Here is a 27,149-nt window from a genome sequence, read left to right on the forward strand (position 1 = left end):
ATTAATCTTGTTATAGTTGCAATGAATGGCTGGAAGCATCCTTGGTGCACAGTGTGCAGAGCAGACTCCCTTTTCTTCTCCTGGGGTCTGTGTGATGTTTATGGTGTGTTTACAGAGAGCCTTTGTGAGCTGTCAGAAGCTGCTGTTGGCTGATACCAGCTGAGGTTCAGGGCTGTTTGAAATGACCTGAGGCCATGTGGATCAGACAAGAATGGAGGTTGGTAAGTTCATGGTGTTGTTCAGAGTGAGCTGGTCCTCACAGGAGGACACAGATTGCTGACATGACTTTAGTCCTCATTTATTTGACCTAAAAGCTGCTGTGTTGGCGCATGGTACTTCTGGGCTTCCAAGTGCTGTCATAAGAAGATTACACTGCTCCCAAGAAAGGTGTCTCCAAAAGGGAATGCTCTCCAGCTTTCTCAAACACATCCATGCAATATTTTGTCTGGCTTTCCAGCCTTGATGCCACCTACCTCTTGTTTGAAATCTTTTCAAATATGAGCTAGAAATTCAGCTTTTTCTGGCAAAAATTTCCCTCTAACTGTACCCTATGTCCTATCAGAGTTTCCAATCTCCTGCCCATGAACTGCTGAGTTTAGAAAAAAAAAGCCTGCCTTTATGTAATTCTGTTCCTTTTAGCTTTCTTTTTACTTTTGATTTTTACTTCTATTCACTTGCTCATAGATTTAAGTGATTGGAAATATCCCACATATAATGGACTTTTTTTTTAATCAAAAGAGAATACAAATAATTTCTCATCTATGGCCTAGATACTTCATGTAAATAGCACTGAATGAGCTCAACAAGCAGGCTGATGGACACATCAGGAAGAGAATTTCAAATGCCCGTTAGCTTGAGGCAGTGATCTAGAATATTGTGTGGACCTCTATTTTCAGCAGACGCGACCCTTGAATTAATAAAAAAATAACTGGATACATGAATATTATGAACTTATTTTGGGTCCAGGCATAGTCTGGTTTCTGTTTTGCAGCATTTAAATGACTTCCAAAGGGCGTCAGTTGGATTACTAGTGAAGAGGACCACAGCACATCCTGCCCTCAGAGTGAGATCTCCTGGCCACAGAACAGTGTGAAGTCCCCAAAGTCAGCCTAAGCCATCCCAGCAAAGGTGCAGTTCACACTGCTCCCACAACTGCTGTAAACAGGCACAAAGGACTTCATCTCATGGGACAAAGGAGCTGACACGCAGTTCCCAGGCATTGAGAAAACATTGCTGTCAATGGCTTATATTTGTTTTAGTGATCAGACCATATGCAAAACCATTTTGTTTTGTCAGACCCAATACAATAATATTTGACATTTGATTTCAAATCCAGGAAAACTGAGAACAGACAGATGAAAATTTAAAATATTTTTCCTTACCTAAAAGAGAACAAGCTTTAATTCTGGCCAATGCTGAGTACTTTTTTCTTCACTCTGTCACTCATAGGTGGATGGCAAAACTTTCCCCTAAAAAACAAACATGTTCAGAAAAAATTTGAAGTCATAAAGAGCAGCAAGATCAGCAAATCCAAAACTTTATCTTTTTAATACCACTGTTACTGTTAATTCTCCAAGTTCATCCAGCTGTAATCTGTGCAAGTAATTTTTTTGTGTATCTCCTTTTCAGGTTATTTTTATGAGGCTCTTGGTGTTTAAAACAGTTGAAAAAGAAGAAATAAACCAGAAATAATGTTTTTACATACCACAGAGGTAGTTGAAACAACAGAAAAACCAAACCAGATGCAATTCTGCATCAAAGGGTTACAAGCAGTGTCAGAAAGGCTAGTATATCTACCGCTGCGACTAAAAATGAAAAAAGTACTGCAAGAAAAAAATCCTTTTTTGTTCAACTGAGTATCTTAAATTCTATGATCAATAAATAAGAAAAGAAAAAGAAAAAACAATCATAAGGTAGTTGCTAATTCAAAGCCTCATTTTACTATTTAAGAATTTGTACTGTGTCAATATTTTAAGCAGATAAACACACAGGTAGATGCTTTCTTAAAAAATGCTGATGAATATAATACACAATCCCTAGGTTTTCATTTCAACATATATGAACATCAAAGAGTTTCATTCTTGCTTTTTCTATTTTGTTTTTTTTTTTTTTCTGACATCTATAAAATTTTAGGTGCAGGAGACCTATTTTTACAATAATTAATTAAAATTAATTTTCAATTAATTTTACTACTTAGGCATTTTGCTAAGTTTTCAGAACTTTAAGACCATTTTCTTATTTCCATTGTGCTTTCTGTGAAATAGGAATTACTTGAAATGAAGTTGAGGCCAATATAATTTAAAAAGGATTGTTTAGTCTATCAGAGACAGTTTTAGCTTTCACAAGAAGCTAATAATGAATAGTTTTCTTATCCTATTGAATTGAAACATGGTATCCAGCAGGTATACAGTGATCCAGCAGGTATAGGCCTTGAGGATGAAAAGCATATTGAGATATAAAAGTGAAAATAATTTGATTTTGCCCATCAGCTAGTACCTGCACATGAATGATGCTTTGGCCAGTTTTATTTTGGCCAGTCCACCTGTTTTTCCCCCCTCACCTCCTCATTCCACAGTGTGCAACACCCCTGTGTTTTGAGATTCCCATACGGTCTGCAGGCATTAAATGAGATGTCTTAAAACATTCTGTGTAGTCCACAAACTTGTACTTATTTCATGCTGCATTTTGTCTTTAATAGACAGAATTGAGCCCAAATTATTGTTCTGGTTTATGTCCTTATCAGAAAGAGGGAAAGAAGAGTAAGTGTACAGTGCACTGGTTGGTGCCCTCCCTAGCATGGTAACTGCACAGATTGAGCAGTAACTGTAAGTCCCTGAAGCATTTCATAATTTTATTTCATTACATGACGTTGGTCAATGATAAAACTAGTGATATTATCAGTATAATCAGAAGGGAGAGAAAAACACTCCCAAGCCAAGGAAAAGGGACAAGTTCTCTAATAAACAAGAGTCAAATTCTCAGCAGACTTCAATGCTGATCTCCTCCAGACTGCAAGGTTTGAGTCTTAATTTTTTGCATCTTTTTTTATCTCTTATTAAAATATCCTCAGTGATATGTTGTCTGAAATTCAAGCCAAAGTGTAACTGCCCCAGAAGAAGGACATTTTTGGGGTCAAAACTTGATTTCCTTAGCATCTCATACAAAAATACCCCTAATTACCATCACATACATGTCAAACAGTCTACAAAGTTAAAGCATATGTAGCAGTGTACAATCAGTGACATTTATGCAGCAATAGAGCCATTGCTTTCAAAGAACAGTGAAGATTTGCAGTGTTTTTTCCTTGCAGTTTGAGATTTTAAATGAATAATTAGAAACATTTTAAAAGAGGAAGTTAAAACTAGTATGAATTCCCTCAAATGCTAAAGATGTGAACACTAGATAAGGTAGGTAAGTCAGGAAAATAGTGGAAATCTATTGAAGATACATAATAGATAAAATCTTTGAAGTCAATAGGATTTCACCATTTACTTCAATGATTACACCTGCTATACTTTATAATTATATACTTAGGAAGAATATATTCAGTGTTAGCAGTGTAGTGATACTTCAAGATGCTAATCTTCACATTTTCATGTATATTCAGAATCTGGATGAATGGGCTAAATAGTTATGTAAGACACAAAGCATGTAAATGCTCAACTCCTTTTGTGAAGGCAGACTCATTAAGGACAAATACAGGTTGCTTTGATGTTGTGCCAAACATCTGTAATTTTGTAAATTACAGAATACAGCAACATTTGGAGACAACTTGCCTTGGCAGTGACATTGACAGAAAACAAACCATTGATTTTCTGTCAGCTGCTTCCTTCCTCCTTTTTAAGTTCTCCAATTCCAAACATCTCCAACCCACATCTTCACAGACTTTAACCAAGACCATGTCTTTCCACTGGGTTTCTAGGCAATAGATGAACCTGGGTGATGGAAGTCATTATTCCCTACATTCCTCAGCCTATGTATCACTTGAAGGATGCCTGCTCTGCACTGCTTTCTGGATCTGCTTCATGTACAATTCAGTTTCTCTTGTGAGGACAGTGACTTCAAGGAGAAGCATCTCCTCCGTCAATCTTTGCCTAGACTTCACCCATCAATATGTTGCCTTTGCCTACTTCACCCATCAATATGCTGTGTTGGTTTAAAACTCAGGGTGTATAAGGACCTAGGTTACTGAAAATGTGTCAACCTAGGTTACTTGTTTAAATGTGTCCTTTGAAGGGACAGATTATTGTACCTAAATCTTAGATTTTAATTTTGTTTTATGCTATCCTATTTATACATATACTCCAGACTTGCAAACAAATGTAAATGATGGTTGAAAAGATGACTCCTTTTCTATGAAATGCTGTAAATCTTAGGATCTTTCCATTTTTTTTAAATCTAGAAATGTTTTCAGTTGATAGTTCTTGTTGGACACTGGAAAAGTAACCTGCAGTGACATTAAGTGTAAGAAATTACAAATATACTTTTTTGAGGACTCATTATGCATTCAGAAAAAACTTTTGAGAACAAAAAATGTGGTTCCAGATGAGAAGAATAACAATTACAGCAGTAACACACGGATCTGACAATATGAATATTTGTTTACTTACATCAGAGGTCTGCATTTACACAGCACTAATTACAAAGTTGTTCTGGAATTCAGCCACTTGACTACATTAAAGACAGGACATAGCTACCAAGGTCTCCTAGATTTTGGAGTACAGGTTTCTCCTTTAGAGCAATTTAAGATTACTTTTTAACGGCATCAATTAATGACCCCTGTTGCTGCATCTGACCCACCCTCCTCCTGTACACACACTTGTTTTATGAGCGAGACTCTTTCCTTATAAACTCTCTAGATTTAGCCTGAAAACCAGGCACTTGCTGTCCCTGCTTTGCACTCTTAAAATATGCAATCCCATTCCCAGATACTTGCAATGCCAAGGTACATAAAGTGTAAATGTCTTTCATGGTCCTTCTGTCTGAATGTCACTTTCAGAGTCACAAGTTTTGCTAAACGCATGGAAATATGTTTTTGCAATTATTACCCAGCAGTAATTAGGAATCAAGGTCAAGCCAAACTAGGACATTTAATCTATCTTCCAAAACACAATAAATATTAAAATAATAGCTAGGTAAAGACTACCAAAATTAATTTATTTTCTATGCAGTTGTCAGGTATGGCTACATATTGCATTCTTTGTCAGTTTAGTTCATGCCTGAAACTCCAGGTTATTGTGTAGTAAAGAGATAGCACAGAATCAAAATACTAGGAATTGCAGCTGTAGTACTCAAAGAAGCCCAGACACTCACACTGAAGTTCAATTGCCTTCTGTCGAAGATATTTTACTGTGATAACTAAGCTCACTATGTACCATGAGACAAACTCTAATCTCTAATCTCTAATAAGGGTAAACATGACAAATGGAAACTATTAAAGAACAAAAATGAGCAAAAAAGAGAGAAAATATTATCAACAGCAAGGCTTGTGAGAAGGAAAATGTATTTTTACCTGGTCCTAAATCTTTCCAATGCGCTTAGCTTTTAATCCTAAAAGCAAAATGTCACACCCATCACACCCATGAGATACATAAACAGCCTAAACATGACCAGATTAAGGACAAAAGCAAACATGGGCCTGCACTGACACAGGGGATGAACTCAGTGATGTTCAGAGATTAACTCAGCTACACATTGAGGATAGGAGAGATTTGACAGCCAATGCCTTGTTAAAACAGCAGCAGCCCTGCAGACCACTCTCACAAGCTGAGATCCCAGTTGTCTGATCAGGACTATGAAACACACATCGCTCTAATCAGCCTGCTTGATCTCTTAACACAAACAATGATTTTATTTCTGAAATCCCAATTTAGACTTTCTTGTCTGCACAAACTCCTCATTGGACTGCAGCTCTGTGTTCTCACAGACACACAAACACATACAACCATTTCTTACCCTTGTACACAAAGTCATTATTTACCATTATAAAGCTCAAATTATCTGTATAATATTTAAAAGAAAAGTCAATATTTTAAGTGTTGATTAAAGTACCTACTCCTTTTTACATTGGTTAGTCACCCTGTGGAAACATTGTTTTCTGAAGACCTCCTTTCTCAAGGCGACTTTTGTGAACTTTGTGACTTTCTTTCAGTCAGCTACACCATCCCATCCCTGGGATTGCAAGATCAGAGGACAGTAGGATAATTTCTTGCAAAGTTATTAAAGGTTTATAGAGAAGTTGTTCAAAATGAAATTTTCATTTAAAAAGATTGGAAATCAAATGAAGGAACAATTCTTTAACACAAGATGCTGTTACACTTGTATGGGAATATCTTTCTCTGAATCTTCTGTTTTCCCTGATGTCTGGCTTAGACATATTTGTAATTGCCATATAAAGATGGATAGAGGCAACAAGCAATTACAATTATTATCTGAAGTAGTAGAAATGGTACTGGATGAAACACTGACATTAGAGAAGACATACGAAGATTTGGTTGATGCAAAAAATGGGAATTTGGACACGGGGACTTACATTTTACTCACAGCATGAAGCAAAAACAGATAGGTTTTGTTTATTATTTGTTGGGACTGTAAAGTTATGAGGAAGATTTTCCACTGTGACAGAGTGTGGAAGCACTAGAAATCTCCTGAGAAGGCATCTTCTGCCCAAACATGAAAAGCCTGAGAGATTTGCCTGGATGAACTTTGATACAGCACTATAAATAATGAGAATGTATCTGGGAAACAATCCTGGATACTGAGGTTTTTTTGCATGTCAGTCATCTCTACCCCACTAAAGAGTTATAGGAGCAAAAGGGCTCATCCAAGGTTTGTTACCATCCCTGTATCAGAACTTGTGCTCATATTGTACTTGAACTTTTGAGTTCCACTGTGTACAATGAAACTCTTGTGTAGTTGCTGTGAAGGAGGTTAAAAGACTTTGTAGTAAATGGACAAAGGAGAGAAGAAATGAGAGCAAGCAGTAAGCAGAGAAAGCAAAATCTGGCTTGGGTTAGGTTCTGCCTAGGACTTGAATTTGTCCATTACATGACTACAGGAATATCTCCCCATGTGGTTTTTCCCCTACCCCTGCTGGATATATCAAATCATAACATGGCTTAGTTCTCTCTTTGGATGCTGTGTCCATGCACTGTAGAACAAATGGAGGGACACGTCCCAAACCTTAGGACCCTGCTGATTACATTTGTCTGCACCACTTTGCATTTCTACCTTCAGATCCAGAGCTCTATAGGAAGTGAATTTGTGTAGAAAGGAATTATAGGAGAAAAAGCAAAGTATCATGAGGAAAATGTAGGCAGTCAAGTCTCTCTGGTCTCTGTATAGATCTGAAAGTAAAGAGATCCTCCCCTATCTGAAATACAGCTTCTGAAGGGCTCTGAAGAGCCAAGGCAAGGCTTCCAAATCAGAAATTTGCCAAACATGATGTTTGCTGTCCCCCTCTCCAACAGAAACAATGTTTTCTGGTTCTCCCTGACTACAACTCTAGAGGAATTTGTAAGTTTCCAGACAAGTTTGGAAAGGAAATGCTGTGGTCTGTGCTAGGCTATGTCAATCCGGGGCAGATTCAGGCTGCTTGTTATGGCTTTGCCCATACTGTGTGCTGCTGCTGAATGAGCCAGCTTAGACATAAGCATCACAGAAATGCATCCAGGTAGACAAGATCTGTATTAAACCCTTGAAGTGGGACTTCACACCTTAGTGTGGTAAGTCATAAAGCCACTTAGAAAAGCACCACATAGCTAACTATAGAGTCCCTGGCTTTTTTTTTTCTGAATGATGGCACAAGCTGCAGCTCATCAAGAGCCATTGTGTCCCCCAGCTTGGGTGGGGGGGGAATTCCCCAGAATCCAGCTCAGGAATTGGTGGATCTTTGAAGTTCTCCAGACAATGCATTCACATTGCTGTGAATCCACATTCTCATTGCACTCCAGAAAGAACAGCTGGACCCAGCAGTAACTACAATTAGTAGTGCTAGTAATAGCAAATGGCTGTAATTGAGATACATTTTATCTATAGTGTACTAAAACACTGGAAGATAATTTAAAATCAGAAATATATCCCACTAGCACTACCAAAAACAGCATGAAACTGTTTTCTGTCTCAAAAAGTGGGTCACATATTTTGCTTGTATTTGCTTAGCACCTATCACTGTAAAATCCTGGTCCATGACTCACAAAGCACCAGTAACAAGCAGAAATTTCTTCTTGCACTTCCCTGCTGTGTTCTCTTATTGCAATGTGATCTGAGAGGACAGGGATTTATTTGATCATTTTTACTTAGAAAGCATTTAAAAGTGTGATAGGCATCCACATTCAACACTATTATTTTTTCCTGTTGAATATTTTATTATCATTACCTATTAAATAAAGCAGAGGTGCTCATGAAAGTCTGCAAGGCACAGAAAACTTCCTTGCATGTCAGTTCAATGGAAGCACGAACTATTTTGATGGCAAGGCACTCTTAGCTTTGGCTGATACCTTTAGTTCAGCTGATACCCTTCCCTAAGGCCAATTGTAAATTTATTCAGGACTGGAGAAAGCTACTATTTATTCCATGCATACAAGCCTTACTGGGGAAGCGAGGTAGTACTTAAGCTTTTGCTAATATAACATATGTTTTATAAATCTGAAACCCATTAAAGTGGGTATTGCTGTGGAAAATTAGAACAGGATGACGATAATTACTAAAAACACTCATTATAGTAATCAAGAGTAATAAAGGTCATGCAAATGAACAACATTCAGAGAACAGGATATGAGACACTGACTTCTCTGGATGGAGGGCAGGGAAAGAGACGGGAGAAAATGTTAAAGGGGAGTGCAAAGGAAGGAAATGTGAGACAGAGTGAAAAGACAGCAAGTCTGTGTCATTTACGTCACAACTGCCTTAAACAAGAGCAGCCAGGAAGATGCTTCAAAATTTTTCCATTTCAGTAGCACTGAAATTATTTATGTATGAAAATTGTAGAGAACCATAGTCATTTCATTTTAGAGTAAAGCACAGATGTTTGAATTCAAACACATAGAACTTGATCATGGGCAAGATGGCAAAAAGGGAAACTAATGGGAACAAAATAAATTGAAGAGATCTGATTTTGTTAGTACAAATTCCTCTGAATGGATATGAATATTATATCTCCCCGTCCTTCAAGGGACTTTGCATCAGTCTGACTATAAATTAAGGTGCTGAGCAGTAAGAGGGATCTTTCTTCACATGCTCCAACAAAACTTTACTTGATCTTTCCCCTAGGCTTAAAAAGAATTATTTTCCACTCCTTCCAATCAAGCCTGAAGGTCCCCCTCCTCCTGAAGCTCTTCAACAGTTTCTGATCAGCAGAGCACAACAGAAACTCAGTACAGTGCTGAATCCAGCCTACTGAGATTCTCCTCCTCCTGTGTGCTGCTGCATCCAACTGGAAATTTCCAGAGAGGCCAGGGGAGGCATCTGCCTAGAAACCTCCAACAGGAGTAGAAACATGTTTTGATAAATCCTGAAAACAGTATTCACTACCTTCGTATGTAGCAACGATTTGCTGCTGGCATATGTATTAAAGAAACTTCCTTGAAGCTTTCTTCACAGAATTCTTTTTCCTTCCCTGAGCTGCAAAAGCAAAATCAGAGGTGTGAGCAATGTAATGACTTAACAGGCATTTTCTAAAGCAAGAAATCCCAAACATTATTTTTATTTCACTTACTCAGTCTCAAGAAAATAAAAAGCATTGAGTTTTCTAGTTTAAATTTTTTCAGCAGGTATTTCTTCAGGCTGACTTCTATATTGTAAGTAAGGCTTAAATAACAATTTTTTTCTTTAATATTACACTGCAAAGATTTGATTGATTGATCCAGCCTTTCTCTTAGTTAAGTGAAAAGTGAAGAAAATCAGTGTCATCCTTTACAAAGAGCAAAGGCTGTCACACCAACTGCTTTTGTTCGAAGTAAAGCTGCAGGCATTGAAATTACATGCTGAAGTTAGGCTAAGACTGTGTGTAGGAGTTATCATGATGTTCTAATAATCCCTCAGTGTAAAAACACATCCTGGGGAACTACTGACTGAAAAATAGAAGGAATATGCACATGCACAAAGCCAGCTGTATCTTTATTGCCTTCAATGTGAGAACTAAAAATCTCAGGTAGAGGCAAGGTAAATTCCTGTTGTTTTTTCTGTGGTAATGCCAATTATTTTAATCTCTGTGCACCCTGAAAATTATTTGTAGATTATTCTGCATACTAATGCTTACCTCACTGCTTATAACATGTTCCTTTATTCTTCTAACTCAACAGATTTGTGGGGAAAACCTTATGAAAAAACCCAACAGTAAAAATTTGGCTCTGAATACAGTTCAGCTCTGAATCAGTTGAGAAAAGTTATTACTGTGCAGTTAATCAATCACATATATTTTAAAGATGTATTATTTCTCCTGAATTCTAGTTTACCTAACCATAAATACACATTAAAATAAACCGATAAAACAGCTACAGAATTTCATGTTCCAATGCTCTTCTTCAATTGAGCCTTGAGATATACTATTCCCCTTAAAACACACAGAGTTAGTAATTTGTTAGTATTGTTTTCCACCACAGGAAACATCTGATTTGCTGTAATTAGGCAGGGCAGCAATACATGCTATCACTCAGCAAACTGAACAGCAATCGACTTTCGTGACTGTTTGCCAATCTTCATGCATTAATAGGAAGCCAACATCATTTCTTTTGACGTAATCTCTGTACAGTAAATAGGGCACTTGTGCAAATTTGATGGGCTTCATTAAAGCTTGTGGAGCAAGAAAAAAAAAGAAAAGATGGTGCAGTGTAATTGAGTGTAGCCTTGGGACATTCTATTCTGTGACAGTAGAGAGTTGCCAGGGGAAACTGCAAGATGCAGATGCCAAACTTGTTTTGTAAGGGAAGAAACACTGATAGTGGAATGGTGTCCTTCCTTGCTCCCTTTTTTTGTGTGTGACTGCAGAGCTCATATCAAATGCTCACATTACAACTTCTGTACTATTATGTGTTGAAAGACTTTCCAGTTTTAAATTGTGGTAAATGAATGCTTAGCAGAAGTTTGATAGTACTAAGCAAGTACTTGGTTTGCCCAACAGCATCTTAATTTTGAACTGCAATGCACTCAGCTTCATGGGTACTATGATTCACTCTTGACAGACCATAGACCGAGGAAGAAGCGGCATACGGACAACCAACCTTCCTTCCTGTGGATTTTCTTGTTTGGTTTTGTTTGTTTTTCTTTTTTCCCCCACTATCTGATAAGATTGGCTAGCTTTGTCTAAGAAATGCAATCAAATCTCTGAGATGGACTTGCAAATTAATATATACCCTAACTCCATCTTTTTTACTATATACTACAAGTAAGGTAAGATTTTCAATCTAACTAGAAACAGATTTTTTTTTTCACTGTCATTTGTAGCTGAGCCAGGTATCTTTATTAACAAAAGTACATATCACACATCAGGAATACAACTTCAAGTAGATCAATCAGCAAAACAGATAACCACACATTTTCTTTCTGTTGCTTCCTTTTGATGTATCTGATTTGATTTAATAACTGCACCTGTGCAAAACCAATTCCTCCCTTGCACAGGTTACCAAAGCAGAGAGCACAGGGTGGTCTTTTCATAAATCTTATATATCTGACAGCCATCAAGGCAGTTATTGATATAGCAGAGACAGAAACCTGCTTTCTGTGAACATCTCAACTAGTCATTTGCAGTGAAATATGAAGGCCACAGCTGAAAATTTAAATAATATTTTTTTCCAGTGTTGCAGCAGAAAGCTTGCTGCCTTTGCTATAACACTCTCTCTGAGCACAATACCATACATATCACTCACCAGGCAGGGCAGACTGGCATTGCTTAAGTTCTGGCCAATAGTTAAAATGCATAACTAAGCCAAACTCTCAGCAAACTGAAAAAAGCTCTGGACGGAAAAAATGCCACCCACCTCAAGGCGAAGTGAATAAATCCTTCCATTTATATCTAATGCAACAGCTGCCCCAACATACAGCAGTCACCCCTGGATCACCACTAGAGTATTTTATACAAGTGTTTTTAATTTAGAGATGCATTTGTGAATATCCCCACAGCACCAGAAGAATCCTGCCTTGTAATTAGTAACACTGAATGTAGCTTGTAGAATACAGCTGCAAAACTTGTGATTTTATTCTGTCTCTAAGGAAAATCATGAGGAAAATTTTCCTTTATTTATCTCACAGACTAAGCCTCCTAGTAAGTCTGTAATTCATCAGGTTATGGCTCACAATGGTGAGACACTCTTATGTAGAAATTAGATTTATCAGATGCTGAACCAAGCTGATCTTTACAATGAGAACTTCTTAATCCATTTTGATTAAATCAGCAAAGCTCCTAGTGAAAAACAATTAGAATATTTGAGAGAGAGCTACACAAGGATGGATTCCTAAGTCAAAAGCACCATTTGCAACTTTCTTATAGAAAGAAAGCCATTTCTACTAGGAACTCACCGATAGTTTGTAGATAATACCTAAATTTGAGATGCTTTGCAGTGTTTTGACTGCCATAGTCCTGTTTTAGATCCCTGTTTTTCTATGTGTCTATGCTTTTTTCCCCAACACATATTTTATCTAGCTTTTATATGCTGCTTTTATTCAGAGCCATTCAGAGGTGTTTGTATATGAACCCTGTCTCTCTTATTGCCCTTGTGATTTACAGAGTAAGAGGTACAACACTCCAGTGATTTATCTGAGACAGTGGACAAGGTGAGACATACAGATGTGTGCTCTGTTCAGGAAATCGTGTTGATAGCCACACACAGGCACAAAGTGAAACATTTCACAAACAATTACTGAAATCAGAAATCCATCTGTGCATGAAATACTGCAACAAAACCAAAACAAGTGAAAATTAAAACCACCACCTACCCGCAAAATATCTGAGCACAAGGCTTATTCCAAATTACAGTATAAATGCTGTGTAAGTTGGAATCTGTGGAGATACCGGGGAAAAACTACTTCAAGTGAAATAAAAGAAAATTCATCAATTTTCAACAATTTCACCAATAGTACCAGTGAATGAATAGGAATTCAAATTCCTTTTAGTGTGTGAAGTATCATATATTGTTCAAAGCACTCTAATTTACTCAATTATTTTGAGATCATATTTCATCTCTTGGACTGGAGTTAAGAGCTGGGTCCTAGACCATCTGACAAAACTTGAGTAAGCACAAATCTTTGAGGGGCTTTCAGCAAACTGGGATTGGAAATAGACAGTGTCTAAGGTCCCTTCTAACCCAAACCACTCTATGATTGTCTTTTTATGTTGCATTACCATCAGGCTTTCATCTTTTAACTGAAATGAAAGCTAATTATGCTCTCATAAGTAGAAAATAATTCAGACTAATTCTAAAACAATTATTACAGGTCTCAAAGTTATGGCTCAAAATCCCTGTCTTCCCTAAACTACACGGGTTACAATTCAGTTTGGACAGAAAATTAAATTTAGTGGTTATCTGTAGTAATTTTCCAATTTAGATATGGAATAGATAGTTATACATATAAGATTGTCTATCATATGGAGTCTTCAAATAGGTATTAGATGTGTTTTCTCAACGAAATACTATAGGTCAGAGGGAAGTGATGGACAAGTGCTACTTAAACTTATGTTGTCCTGATGGGCAGCTGTTCTTCGTAAGTCATGAGCACAGTGCTAAAATGTAACTCTGTGATTGATAAACCACCTTTACATTCTACATGCAAAGGTTTGAGATTGAGGCCCCAGGCTAGCAGTATGCTTGTACTTTGAGCAAGGCAAACAGTCAACTCTGTTGAGGGCAGCCATCACAGCATGTGCTGATAGCAGTGCTCTTCCCCCTTCCTTGCCCTGTTAATAACCAGACTATAATTTCAGGAAGAAAATATTTATTTCCTCCTTTATAGCTAAAAGTTAAAGATCTCTAGTAAGGTGCTGTTCTGAAAAAAGGGGAGGCTCTCTATCTGTGGAGAAGACGAAAAAGTAAGAAACTGCATTTATGATTTATGTCTGTCTTGAAGTGACATAGCATTGGCCTTCACTAGTGCAAGTTTAATATTTCCTACCCCTACATTATTTAAGAATTCTTTATGTGGGACTTAAAACTGGGAGAAAATTAGTGATGTTCCTTTCCCCAAACTTCAAATGCCTCAAAGTCCTACAGATATGCTGGCTCATTGTCTGTATATACTCATACTCTGTGCCACAGATTACAGTTCTGGACAGAGAAAAATGGGTGTTTTTTCTTACACACAAGAATGATTAAAGTAGAACTTATTTGGTAATGCTGATGACCTCAAATATGGATGGCCCATCCTTATTCTTTGGGAAAGTACCAATGGAAACATTCTAGGGAAGAGGAACTAGCTCAGCTTTGTTCTTAAAAACCAAAACAAATGAACAACCAAGAACAGGGAGAAGTTTTCCTGACAGGTTTTTGATAATGAGAGTTGTTAGTGGCCTCATACTTGTATCCAGCCATGCTGTGACACAAGGTCAGACAAGATGCATCCTGTCTGGCCACTGGTTAGGAGAGTATTTCTGAATAATCTACCTGCACAGAATAAATGACCTCAGGCAGTCAGAAATTCTATTGAAACTCAAGTGTTCTACCCTATAAATTAAGGATTTTTTCCCACCTGGCATTATTTTCTGCGACTGAAATATCAAGAGCCATATAATTGCTCTTTGCATCATCAGAATTAATTTTTAAAATTTTTCCAGTGTTTTGTAATGGTCACATGACCTGGAAAAAAAGTCCTCATGTTGATAATATATGAAACTGTTAGCAGGTATAAAAGTGATGTTTTAATACTGTATGTTAATAAATTTCTAAGCAGCTTTAGAAGCATATTATTTGTGGAAGAGACCACATACCTGTATAATTCTGGAAACAGCTATATCATAGTCAGCTGAGAGATAATCAAGTGAAAAATCAGTTTGAAAACCAGCTTGTAAAATACATCCATTAAAAAATAAAAAAAAACATTTTTATAAAGCTTCCTAAAGTGCTCAAAGGGAAAAAAATGGCATTGAAACAAAAAAAACTTCAGTAAATTTTTTGCTTTTTCCTTTACAGAGGAGCTTGAGTAATCCCCCAGGCTGCACAGCTTTTATATGGCAAGCACACCAGATTATCCGATGCAAACTGAAAACTCATTAAAGGAGATTTCAGAACAAACTGTTAATGTTTGTTTTGTCAAATCACAAGATCCAGGGGGTGATGTGTAGCCTCCTGCTTAGAGCTGCTTGGTGCCTGAAGAGTGGAAGGCAACCAGCAGGGCAACTATATAATGAAGTGATTTCAGGGTTGGTTTGGGGTGAAGGGTTTACAAGCTTGTAAATTTGAGGTTTGGGTATATTGGTAGATATCAGTTAAAAGTTGTGAGCAACTTGATACTAGAAGGAATATGATACATGCGCTACTAGGTATTGGAGTTTGTTTTTTAACAAAATGGTTTTAACTGGGCAAAAGGTATACTATTGCTCAAGTGATGGAGAATTTTGTGTGTCCTAATTTAGGTGGATGGTCCTTTGGCCTAATCTAGAACAGCTGTTTCTGATCAAAAAGTTTTCCATATACTTGTTATTTTTGTTTTAAATGAGACAAAATATATCATCAATTAAACCTGATTTTCTTGCTCATGTATTTTAGAATTTTATCACATATCTGGGAAATCACAATGCAAGTGGGGCAGTACTCTTAATTCTGACTTTAACCTAGGTGATTTGTATGTTAATTAGCTAAATTGAACATATAGAGATTACTTCGCACAGAGTCTGAGAAACGTGGGGTCTAGTCAGAATATAAAATTCTATGTAGAAGTGCACATACAAGAAATTGTTGAAATGCTTTATTTGGCTTAATGCATATTTAAATTATATTAATCTGCTAATCTGCCACAAACAGTTTTTAAAACAAAATTTCCATAGACTGATTTTTATATTGTGCTTTTGTGTAGCATGTAGCATTTTTATATTGTGCAACTTGTGCATCATGAAGTTATTACTTAATTCCTTTGTTTGAATCTTTCTATTCAGATATCAACACTCCAGACATGTGATCTCATAGGAGAAATAATAAGGCTACTTTCTGACTGCATAATACTGTTTCTCCCCTTAAACCTTTTCCCTGTACTGCCATTATGTTAAAATGTTAGACACAGTTATTTCTCTGAGGAAAGCCAGATTCTACCATTATTTCTTCTTTTAATAACTGTGTGAGTTCCAGAAACTTTTGGTCATCAAGTGCTTGATAACCCCTTATCAGTCAAAAAGCCTGCCTTATTCTTCTTCTATCCCTTTACAGTCAAAATGCTTTTCCCCATTATTTAGTACTGTAAAAAATTGTTAATGACGAAGGATATAATATTGTGACAATACATATTTTGTTAGTTGTTGTTTTGAAAGATATTCTGGTAGCTCTAATATGATGTTCCTTGCCGTGTATATCATTTCAAACACAGATTCAGGTTTAAACAAAATTTATTTGCTCTATGTTTATATTTAAAAAAAATATGTTCACTGAAGAATTAACTATTTATTCCAAACTGATGGCCTAATCATCCTTACTTTTGACAACAAACTGTCAGTAAAAGTACAGTACTACTCTATTTTTGAAGCATTTTTAATCTGCTTTGTATTAGTTTCATATGTATTCTCACAAATATTTCAGAATAACTCTAGTTAGTTTAAAGTATCACATCGTAAACATAAAGTTTTTTACCTTTTTATGGGTCAGTCTCACCAGGTAAGGTTTTGCAATATATACAGCAAGTGTGTCCCAGTACTTGTTTTACATTTCTGTTCAGTCCAGCAAGTACATTAAAGATAGTGTCAGTAGTGTTGTCTTTCTGATAGTGAAACAAAGTGATTTCTGAATTGCTGAAAATTACCCTTGCTTATTTCAGAGCAGAACCAGCAACACTAATACAAGCTTATAACTTGAGTTAAGCTTGATTAGATCTAAGCATTCCTCCATTGCCTGTCTACCAGATGAAGCCTTGATATAACTTGACTGGGCATCAGTGCTCTGTGTTGGCTTGGCTTTGCTTTGTGAAGGAAAGGTAAAGGTCTAGTTTGTACCTCTCAGGTTTTCAAATTAAATTCTTCAAGTGTGATCCTAGTGTATGCAACATAACTAGTTTCTGAATTCACAGAGAGATTAAAAAAGAAACCATAGTCTGAGGCGTGAACAGCCCCATTCATTTCAAGACTGTTACCTCATGTAAATAGTATTTTAAAATATCAGCACGCTTAAATATTTTGTTACAGAAAGCATGTAAAAACAGATGGGAAGTACAATAGGAAGATTCATGCAATTTGTTCTGAGAACTGCTCTTTTGAGAGAAGCCTTTAACAATACACAGTAAAAGAGGGTTTTTTTCATTTTTACTCCTTTTTTTTAAGTTCTTCTAAAGAAGACAGACGTAACTTTCGAAATGTGCTCTTGTCAAAGACTGAGTTAAAGCAAGAGTCTGGTTTAGCTAAATGGTAAGGGAGATTCAGACCACTGGAATCAACTGCACATATAGGAAAAAGGAAATACATAATGTGATACATAAAGTTACGGCAACTGCAAAACATTAATACAAGAACAATCTTATTGCTTAACAAACACAGATTAACTGCAAAGCTGTGCAAAGCCTTGTTTAGAACTGATATGATTTACCTGTGGCTTCATCACCATCACTGGCTAAATAACTGTATTTGCTACATTCTGTGCCCTGTGTAATGCATGAGGCTTTTTGGATATTATGCTATGTAAATCAATCTCATGGTGGAATACTGAATCAGCTGCACTGTTGCCCTTGCACACAGACATCTTAAAACCCATGTTACTTTTATATTTCCTACTACCTATTGGGATTTCTGTTACTTCTAAAAAGCAGTTGCAAAATTTTCCTTCTACAGAAAAAGGATGATGTGCAAATATTTCAAGACCACATTTTGTTCTTATCTAGCTTGTACTTCTTAAAATTGACTTCTGGAGTATCTTCTGTTTATGCTGTGGTTTGGGAAAAATATGTCACTTCAGTAGATTGAACTCACTGACAGTAAAGGACCATTACAAGGAAATTTTTTACTTCAGTGCCCTTTCCTTAACGTTCCTTAAAAACATACAATATATTCACTGGCCTGGAATACTATTGCAGTGAAGTTCAAGAGATCTAAGAGACAAAGCCATTTTCAGATATTTTCATTAGATGTATTTAGCTGCCATCTTAAGCAGTGACTGTAGTGTCTCCTTTCTCTGAAACAGGAAAACCCAGGGATGGGCAACATTAGGACTGTAGCAAGCAATTTTGCAGCACATGTTGGGTGCATTAACTAAAATATGGTCATTACTTTTTCACCCTTTATGAAGAGCTGCATAGTTTTAGACTTATGTTTTGGATATATCTGACATACCTCTGACTGGAAGAGTGCCTGTTGTACTGTTATGGACAAATAATCAAAAGCAGAATCTCCAGGCCAACAATCTCTGGTGATTTTCACATGAGGTCCTTTTGCTCTTCAGATTCATGTGTGGTCTTTGAATCATACACCATTTTTTTTTGATGTATTAAGAACATGGGTTTTCTGACTCCATTTTAACACACACCTATTAGTCAGCTTTAATGCATTTAACAAGTAAAACATTCATTTTGTATCATTCTAAATTGTTAGCAGAAAGTTCTATTCAAGTCTTAATGTTCCACAAAAACGTATGTGTACTGTGTTAACAGCATTAACATTATGAGTAAATCTTAAAAGCTAATTAAAAGACATATTTTGACATGTCCTGTTGTCCAGATTCTATTTTTATAAATGTTATACAATTTTATATAAATTAGTATCATTTATATAAGCCTCTTTTAATTTATTTTTTATCAGCATTTTCACTTTTATCCAGGATTGATGTTAATCTTCAAGACATATTATTACTTGAATTAGTTTTTTCACTCTGTTAAATGCTGGCTTTGTTTTTCTTCCCACCTTGTTGAGGTTCTGTAGCATTCCAAGACAAGTTCTAGAGCCACTTTGCTGGTGTCTGCAAGGGCCGCTTGCAGCTTGTGACCAGTCTTTCAAATTATTTTCTTGTCTGCCATGACACTAACAGAGACAGATGAAAATTGTGGTCAACAGCAGTAATGAAAAAGTTGGACATTTCCATTCCATCAGCAGTGAGCTAAGATGTGAAAGGTTCAGACTCCCTTCCTCACTGGTGAAAATAATGCTGTCTTCCTTAGAAACTTCTTTGTCTTTTTCCTCTTCTGCCATCAATAGCAGCTCCCATAGCACAGGAATGGGTCACTGCTCCTGTCCCTACCTCTTCATTCTAAAACTAGAAATGTAAGATGCTTTGGCTATTCTAGGAAGTGGAAATTGGTCCACACATTCTGAACACTTAGTAAACACTTCAGGGAAGGAAAGACAGAAGCTGCTCTTCTTGGAAGTCAGAAAGTACTATAAAAGTGGTATTTTGTCAGCGTAACATTGAAACATTCATCTCTGATGTAAAACTGGACAAAAAGTGTGTGTTGGTACACGCGCTTTGTTATTTATTGTCTGTCTTCAGACTTCTTTCATAGTGTCATTAATGATAACAGTACTTCAAAGACAAAGGAGAGATTAATCTAATGATCCGCTCCTATGAACTGTTCATCTTAGATAAACCCTTGAGCCACATCTACCAAACTGTCCCTTTTTGAATGGGCTCAGATCCTGGAACATCCTTGTAGCTCTGAGGACTGACTGCCAGAATATGTGTGAATCATGTACTGTGAAGTGATGCTTAAAAAAACAAATAATAAAAATAAGTTACTTCAAATATTGGAAAAAGATTCTGCAGTTCATTTTCATTACAGCAGTTGTTTATTGTGACTCAGGAATTATAAATTCTTCTGTAGAAATTTCTACAATATTGAATTCATGCTACTCCACTCTGTCTATGACGAGTTTTTCTTTTTTTGTTGAATTTATCTTGCTTGACGCTAACACTCTACATTGTATTGAATTAGTTATTAAATTAATGCAATTCTAGCCTCATAACAGTGGCTAAAGAACATGGAGCAAAGATTTCATTGCAATTGAAAATTATAATGATACATTTCTAAACCTATTAAAAAAGCAGTATGGCAAAAAACTTCAAGTGTCGGTTTGCAGTAAAAATGAAAAAGTGATGAGCTACACAATTACCAAGGGCTCGATGTGCCACTGTGTTTACAACACACACCAAACAAAGTGAAGCAGTAAGGATTAGTAGTGCACGTGGAATCACAGAATGTCTGTAAAACTGGTTTATGAAGCTTAAATATTGGGCTTTGTAAATAAAGTCACACTGATGAAGTACCAAGAGAGCATATTGTATTGCCATGAAATTTTGATTAGTTTTGGCACAATACCAGATTAAAAGAGTATATAATGGCAAAATCTGTGCTGGGAGGACTGCAGAAGTTAAGTTGAATGTTGGAAGCATACACAATAGTTTTCCCTTTTCCTGATCTGTGCACTGTGAAATTTAGATTCCCTTTGCTATTTGAATCCTTTACATGAATTTAAAGGCTGGATCATTTTTAGGGGAGAAGGAAATAAACATATGCCAGTTATTTCAAAAATTACTGGTTTAAGATCTGGTAAGATTGAGGGTTTCACACTGGAGCAGGTCTTGAAACAAAGCAAAATAATTATTAATAATAATGTATTTTGGTTAGTCATGCTGGAATTATTTAGAATCTCATGCTCACATAATCACTCTTCAGGCTCACTATTTTTCTGCTTTTGTGAAATCAAACATTTTTTATATCATCACTTATTTCAGTTATCAGGTTAATTTTCATGTATAAGGACCAAATATTACTTGTTCCTCTTTGAGATCTTGCTTAAAGTGGAATAGAGACTTTAATCAAATCAGCAAGATTGAGACCAAGCGTAAATAATATGTATTCTGCTTTCTACTTTTCTTACAAGATCAAGTAGTAAATAAAGTTTATCCCAAGAGGCCACATAATCAGGCTGCAGAGGCTTTCAGCAGATATAAGAAAGGATTAGACAAATTCATGGAAAACAGGTCTATAAACAGTATCAGGAAGAGACAAAGTTCTGATGTCTCTAATACAACAACTGGAGTAATGGTGGAGTAGAAGGCGAGTGTGTGACTGAAAGCCACCAGGTTTGGGTGTTCTCCCTAACAACTGCATGTCCACCTGCCATTAGGGCATTAGGATAGAGGGATCAATCTGACTCAGTAGGGCAATTTTTATGTTCAAATAAGGATGATTGAAATGGATAAGAGCCATTAAAATAAGATTAGTACAAAAAATAAGACAAAAGTAAGTTTGGTAAAACAGAAGATAAACAATTCTTACAGTGGACACTCACCACAATTAATATTACAAGGACAGATAAATAATATGTAGGGAAAGAATAATTAGAAATACACAGATGCAAAGAAGAAAATACAGTAATATTTAGAATAGGAAAAAGCAAAATGCCACAAATAGGAGAGAGAGAAATGTGAAATACAACTGTTAAGAACCATACCAAACAACTAATAATCATAACCAGAAATTAATGTAGAAATAAAGGAGGGCAGTATGACTTCAGATTTATGTGCCACTATATAATCATAGGTGAACATTATCTAGAATCATCAAGAGATGAAGTGAAACTGATCTTAATCAAAAATCTCCAGTTAGACTTCATGTGCTAGCTACTGGGGTCAGAGATACAATGAAATATCTGAATCCAGTGCTCAAATAGATGAAAGTGTTCAGGATCTTATTTTGCAATAACTTCAAATGTCCTTTAAAATAAACATACATGCAAAGTCAAGAGATCTAATACATCTGGGCTACTTAAACAGTGCTTCGCTTTAAGTGTCTGTATAACTCCACACAGTTTAATTAATTAAGCTATATTTAAAGTTAGTAATACTCTATTAATTTTGCTTTAAGTTTTGTTCTGAATACTTCAGTAAGTAAAGTGGTGAGGATTTGCAGAAGAGTGATTATTTATGAACGTAGAAGTTTGTGACAATGAAAGTCCTAATGAGCTAGATACAGATGCAAGTTCTGTTCTCAGTTATACTGCTGTAAATCCAGAACAATTCTACTGATGTCATTGGGCTCTGGGGTGAGACAGAAAGAAAAGCATGTGTTTCAGTACAAAAAGCTAAAAGAAGACTTAGGCTAACACAGGATATAACTGAACAAAGTCAATGAATGTTTTTGCTCTAAAAAACAAGCAAATACTTTTCTCTCCTTCCAAGTTTGCTGTAATACAGAAACACTAATCAAATTACATATCCAGCCAGCAAATTTCCAAACAAGAAAATATGTGTAGATGTGCCTACAGCCCATCTTCACCCTTTGGAAAGAAATCATATAGCTTTTACATGCAAAGGATGAATGCAAATGCCAGCCCCCCTGCAAAATTTCACAGCACACGTAACAGGATGAGACAGGAGGCTGCAAGTATCTGATGCATCTCTTCAGTCCTATCAGTCTTCCAGACTGTTGTGTGCATCAGGCTAGCCTGTTCTTGTGTGAGAATTTGCACTACTCATACTGTTAGTGAAGTTATCCTGGATTTATAATGCTAAAATCAAAAGCTTTCTAGATGTTGAGAACACTGTGAAGTCTGCTGTAACAAAAAATTAGAAGCTATAGACAAAGACAGCAAAGATACAGTATTTAGGGTAGATAATAAGGCTGACTGCAAACTCTTTGGAAACATTATTTAATAGAGGCAATAGAAGGACATAGAGCCTATCAACAAGAGGACTTGTTCAGAGATAAAAGGAGAGAATGAAACTTACATTTAAAGAAAGGAGGTGTCTGTTGAGCATCATGATAAACCTCATTTGTTTTACACTGGAGCATTCTCTATATCCAGTTCACAGTATATCACAGTGCAGTTAAGGAAAGTGGACTGGACAAAGCACTAAAAGATATAAGTATTAAGGAATTCTGCAGTGCAAATGGGAATAAACTGGGCTAACTTATAAAACACCAAAGTTTAAATTATGTGGGTTCACAATTTAGAGCAAGAAGCATTTATCACATTTAATCAATCACAACCCTTCTAGTTACTTTATTTGTCCTCTCCTTAGTCTATTAGCAACCTAGTAAGAGGATTAGATCACATCCCCCAAAAGCAGTAATACTCTTTCCTAACTCCCTCATTAAAATGATCTCTTGCTAGATATTTTCCCCAATGAAAAGTATTTATTCCATCACTATTGTTAACAGTTTTCATTGATAAAAAAAATGTTCCGGACTTACAGGTTTGACCTGGACAGTGTGATCTTCAAGGCTTTTAGAAGTGCCTGAAATGTGAGCTATATCATTAAAAATCAGTTACCCTGACTCACAGCTTGTGGAGCCAAACCTGTGCACAGGCAAGATCCTTCACTCTGGATGTCACAGTGGCACCCAGAGCACTTTTGGCTTTAACTACTAAGGGAATGTTCTCAAGCTGCAAGTGCTATTCCTTGCTTTGGTCTAGACTGATCTGATAGATCTGCCTCAAACTGACTTAAGAAGATTTTAATTTCATGTACTTGTCAGTCTATTTCTCTCAAACTGCATTTTAGACAGTGAGCAAGCCTTGCTGGAGTATTTTTCAGCCATTGGGAGGCTTTGTAAATGGAATATTTTCCGTAGTTTCACTTTTGTTCCTAATGTGATTTAAAATAATTATTTTAACACTTAATTTGGATTAATTAATTACATTAATAAGCAATTACTAATTCATTTGTAACATCAGAAACTTTCCAATCAGTTTTCAAACACTCTTCATTTAAGAATATTTCTTGCCCTTTGTAACTTCCTTGCTATATTACACTAATAATGAGTCAACTTATTGCTTATTTGACTATAATCAAAAAGTCATCTGGAAACCAATCTGCCTACAGACTTTTTCAGTTATCTTCTCTTTTCCCAAGCTTCTTACAGAAGTTACGTCTTCTTGACCTGTTGTCAAGCCAGCCTGTTAAGTATAATGCAATCTTAGGTTGAGAACCTACTGTTGTGTAATAAATTAGACATTAGGGGCAGATCTGACAGTGAGTTGAGAAGCTAATATGCCAGTTTAGGCATCTGAAGTCATAGCATATATCTTGAGTTGGAGGGAACCCCTAAGGATCATTGAGTACAAGTCCCTGTTCCATGCAGGACTACCTAAAACTAAACCATATAACTGAGAGCATCATCTCAAAGAAATTGGAAAAAACACCTTAGATGCTGAGGAGACAGTTTTTCATCCTTGATCATTCAATGATAATAGGAATGCCCTAGGATTTTGATTTAGCCTAAATTCTAGTTAAGGCCTAGTCTTTTAGTTATTTATCTTACATTGTTTAAAAAAAGGGTTCTCACTTTGGCCTATGATTTTGCAACACAAATGGGATACAAATAGAAGAGAGTTTTTTCTAGCTCTGATAACTGATGTTGAGTTGTGTTAATCCCATGTTTGCAATAAGGTGTAAGAAAGCAGCTGAGAATTCTTCACAGGGCTCTGCTGGGGTTTTGAAACAGTCTCAGGTCAGATCTTTCTTTACATTGCGATTTTGTCATTGTAGTAAATAAAAGAAAATTAAGCAAGCAAACAAACCAACAAAGCCAGAACTCCAGATTGCCTTTTAGAGGATCCAGTCCTATTTATTGTTAACAACTGTAATTTTTAGAAAAATAAGGACTCTTAGCACATCCTTAATTTTCATTTCAAGTAAAAATATCACAGCTGAAGTGATTGTGCTTGTCCCAGTTTAGGAGTGGTATTCTCCAGTTTAGTGCTCCCATGCTGCTGTTTCCTTTCCCTTCCGTCCTGAGGGTGGCTGGAGACAAGGATTGGAGGCATAAAAAACAAAGATCACAGGTTGAGATAAGAACAATTTACTGGAAACAGCAATGCAATAAAAACAGTAGCAGCAACTAATGAGAGAGGGTAGAAGAAAAGAAAGGATCCACACAGAAAAAAGCCAGCTTGGTAATAGAAAATATTGGATGGCTCCCTCTGCCACGTTTCCTCAACAAGCAGGAATCCCTGCTTGCTAGAAAAGTCTCCCTTTTCCCCACCCCCAGCAATGAAGTGAGGTGTTATAGAATAACCTCTGTGTCCCGACCATGCCCCTTCCTGGTTGCTGAAAAACATTTATCCTGTCCTGGCTGGAACCAGGATAGTGCTGTAGAGTCAAATGTTAAAAATGCAATGAATCATGATATCAATATATTGGCAGAATGGTACAAAAAGCCCTAGGGATATATATTATGTATAACATTAAAAGCCTGTATGCAGTGAAATCAGTAGGAATTTTACCATTCACCATGAGAAGGTTCCACTGAAACAGAATATTTTGTTGCTTTTCAGTATTTATGTTTTATTTATACTGTGGCACTATTCAGAGGCTCGGTATTTTATTCACAGAAGAGTTTTAAGTCCCAAACTGATTCAAAAGTTTACACAAATGAGTGTTGTTTGCATTTTGTCTTATTATTTTTATTATTTCTTGTAGCAATGTCATGTATTGACTCAGAGGACAAAAACAATAATGTGACTCAGTGAGTGACACTATATTTCATGTAAGTGAGCACAGAAAAAGCTATCTAAAAACTGGAATTAATTTGCATAAATTATTTGCTGAATAACTATGACTAACAAGAACATTAAAACAAAATCTGGACCATCGCAGAAGACAGCAACGAGAAAAGCGGCCAAGAACAAGACAAAACATCCCATGCAGACTTCTGCAGTGCCACAGCTGAGCTGCCACTGGTCGTCAAGCTGCATCACATCAGGCTGGCTTGAGTACTTCAAGTTGCTACAAGCTGCTGCTGTCCTGTCTAAATAAACCACTTACAACAAATTATTCAAACAATTCAAAATTTCAGAACACATTGGTTTAATAATATGTACAAACTCCAGCAGTTTCTAACTGTCTGTCACTCCTTACTATGCACTTCAAAAATATTTTTAATTAACATGTTTAATCATAGTAACAACATAGAGACAAATAAATGTTTTACAAATGTTTGAAAACATAGAAAAAACCCAACTAAATTAATACAAGTGAGTTATTTTTACTCTGTGGTACTCTTGTTTGAAACATGCAAAATAAGACAAGGAATTAATTTGCTACTAGAAATTTATCCAGTTTTCTCATTCTGCCTAGGTTTCCCTATAGCTGAATGGCAATAGAATAGCCTAGATTTAGAAGGAACTACCACAGTTTTGTGCTTTGTGATGTCCTGCTGGGTTTCCTACATGAAGTTGCCATTTAACCTAATAAATCAAATACAGTGTAATAAATCCAAATTCATTTTAAATGCTCAGCCTGATTTTCATATTATTGGCAAAAAACACTGCCATTTTCTTCTTCTGACTGAAATCAATTTAAAAGAGGAAGAAAAATCTGAAGAAAATGAGGGGTCTAGCTGGGTTCTATATAGAGTACCACCCCCCACATCCCATACCCCAATTGCTGCCACAGGTTATCACCAGGCATTTAAAGAAAGCAAATGCAGAAAACAGAAATACTTATATTAACATCTAGAGCACCATAAAGTAGAGATAGAAATGAAATTCTGTGGACGTTGGTTCTTTAAATGGAACACAAAGCTCCTCTTACATTACTTAACTTTTTGCTTCATGGAGCATAAGCTTAATACAGCCTTAGGTCAGGATAAACATATTAAAGACTACATCTTCTGTTGGGTGTCTGCTTCCACTTGAGAAGGCCTCCTTGCCAGGAAAAAATGCTGACAATCTGATCCACTTTGAGATCTACTCAAGACTCTGCTTGCCCAGCTTTTATTCTGAATTTTAACATTATGGCTGACCAGTTTATACTACTAAAATGGTGATTTAGTTTTGAGCTATAGTTTCAAATTGTGCTTTTCTCTGCCATTTCTTTTAAATTTTGTTTTTTTCTAATACAAAATCACTGTACCTTGTACCAAACAAGGTTTTGAATAAAAAAAAATGTTCAGCATTCCTGAAAAAAACAAGGCTTTTTCATTAAATTATCCTCAGTGATGCAATGTTTGACTTACTTCATTTGGAATTTGGTTGATGATGAGTGAACTTGCTGATCTACTACAAAACTTATTGTGAAAACTCAGCAAGTACT

The 27,149-nt window shown here is 36.2% G+C and overlaps 1 long non-coding RNA gene across 1 annotated transcript in view; it reads left to right on the forward strand.

Annotated features, from left to right (window-relative positions):
• LOC137470964 (uncharacterized) overlaps positions 1-26,929 on the forward strand; it is a 30,750-nt gene extending 3,821 nt beyond the window's left edge. Inside the window, exons 2-4 of the long non-coding RNA XR_010997327.1 lie at positions 116-221; positions 25,536-25,581; positions 25,713-26,929. This is a non-coding gene — a long non-coding RNA (uncharacterized lncRNA). The remainder of the gene's footprint in view (positions 1-115; positions 222-25,535; positions 25,582-25,712) is intronic.
• The last annotated feature ends 220 nt before the right edge of the window (positions 26,930-27,149 follow it).

This window comes from Anomalospiza imberbis, chromosome 3, assembly GCF_031753505.1.
Source record: "Anomalospiza imberbis isolate Cuckoo-Finch-1a 21T00152 chromosome 3, ASM3175350v1, whole genome shotgun sequence".
Classification (NCBI taxonomy): domain Eukaryota; kingdom Metazoa; phylum Chordata; class Aves; order Passeriformes; family Viduidae; genus Anomalospiza; species Anomalospiza imberbis.